The sequence below is a fragment of the Calidris pugnax genome, unplaced genomic scaffold, assembly GCF_001431845.1.
Source record: "Calidris pugnax isolate Ruff unplaced genomic scaffold, ASM143184v1 scaffold102, whole genome shotgun sequence".
Classification (NCBI taxonomy): domain Eukaryota; kingdom Metazoa; phylum Chordata; class Aves; order Charadriiformes; family Scolopacidae; genus Calidris; species Calidris pugnax.
The window spans coordinates 2840592-2842085 of NW_015090846.1; the positions used below are offsets into that span (position 1 = coordinate 2840592).

Below are 1494 nucleotides of genomic sequence, written 5' to 3' on the forward strand. Positions count from 1 at the left end.
GGAGCCGCGCACCGCCGGCAGCGGGGGCTTGCTGCTGCCTACTCCTCTTCCACCCCCCCACCTCTTTTTATTTTTTTAGCGCCCCCCTCGTTGTTTTTTTTTTTTTTTCTTTTTTTTTTTCCCCCCCGCATAGAATAGCTGAGCTGGTTAGATTCTTTGTTGTTGCAGTGTAATATAGAGCAGCATATAAACATAGTGAAATTTAAGAGGGTAACATTGCCAGGACGCTGTTTGAATTAAAGGACAAAAAAAAAAAGGAAAGAAAGAAAGAAAATCTCCTTCCTGCGTCGGGGGGAGCGGGGTTCGGCGGGGCCGCGGCTGAGCCCGTCCGGGGCGTCTTGGGGCGGTCGGGGAGAAGGGAAGGGGGGGGAGCAGAAGATGGAGAAGAAGCGGCAGAAGAAGAAGAAGAAGAAAAGGGTGGGCAGGAGCGGCGGGGCCGGGAGGAAATCAATGGCCAGGCTGCAGCCAGCCCCGCCGCGCTTTGTTGCATTGTGGCGGCGCACAAAGGCTGCGGGGCCGCGGGGAGCGACGCGGGGCTCTGGCAAGAAGAAGGAGCAGAAGAAGAGAGGAGGGGAAAAGAAGAAAAAAAAAATTAAAAAAATAAAAAAATAAAAAAAAAAATCAGCGTTGGCCTTTCCCCAAGTGGGTTTTGCTTTCCTCCCCCTTTTTCCCCGGCCCCCCTCCCTCCAGAAACCATGTCCCAGTGCTAGCGACGCACACCCAAGCATCTAACAAATAAAGGGAAAGATTAAATAGATTACTTTGCCCCGGCAGCTCCAGCAACGTTTGCCTTATAGTCCCTCCAGTTGCTCTTCTTTTTATCCTCGGCAAGGCAGTATAATAGATGCGCTAAGGCGCCCAAGAGCTCATGCGCCGGGGCGCAAGGCCATGTGGGGACGGTAGTCCCGGGCCAGGCCGGGGGAGAGGCGGCCGCTGGCCCCCGGACTACAACTCCCAGAAGCCTTCATTTCCATTTTGAAGGGTCCTACTCAGAAAGTGCACAGATCCCAAAGCTCAAATCGACCACCACACAAGAAATGATGCTTTGGAGAGCTTTTATGAGACCAGGTAACCTCAACTTTCCCTCCTGCTTAAAGTGTGGAAGAGGAATTCACATGGCACCAGAAGAATTCCCAGATGGCTTGGAAGTTGAAGCATGCACCAGAAGACAGGCAATTTCCTTTAAAACACCCAGTAAGGTAATCAGTTATGTCACTTCAGCATATGGTTAGGGTATTCCAGCTACTTCTCACAGTTGCTTTATCATATAAGCTAAGAACATCCTAACACTTAGGAATGCTAGACATTCATAAGACAGTGTGCTGTATTAACCAACCCAACTAATTTAAAAAAAAAAAAAAAAAGGAAAGAAAGAAAGAAAATCTCCTTCCTGCGTTGGGGGGAGCGGGGTTCGGCGGGGCCGCGGCTGAGCCCGTCCGGGGCGTCTTGGGGCGGTCGGGGAGAAGGGAAGGGGGGGGAGCAGAAGATGGAGAA

At 51.3% G+C, this 1494-nt stretch overlaps 1 protein-coding gene across 5 annotated transcripts in view; it reads right to left on the reverse strand.

Annotated features, from left to right (window-relative positions):
• BRD3 (bromodomain containing 3) overlaps positions 1-1494 on the reverse strand; it is a 46486-nt gene that overhangs the window by 36662 nt on the left and 8330 nt on the right. Inside the window, exon 1 of one of the 5 annotated variants that reach the window (XM_014942956.1) lies at positions 762-962. The exons of 3 other annotated variants lie outside the window; for them this stretch is intronic. The gene's annotated coding sequence lies outside the window, so the exon portion shown is untranslated. Of the gene's footprint in view, positions 1-761; positions 963-1494 lie in introns of those variants that run through there. One more of the 5 variants, XM_014942952.1, reaches the window with a different exon arrangement.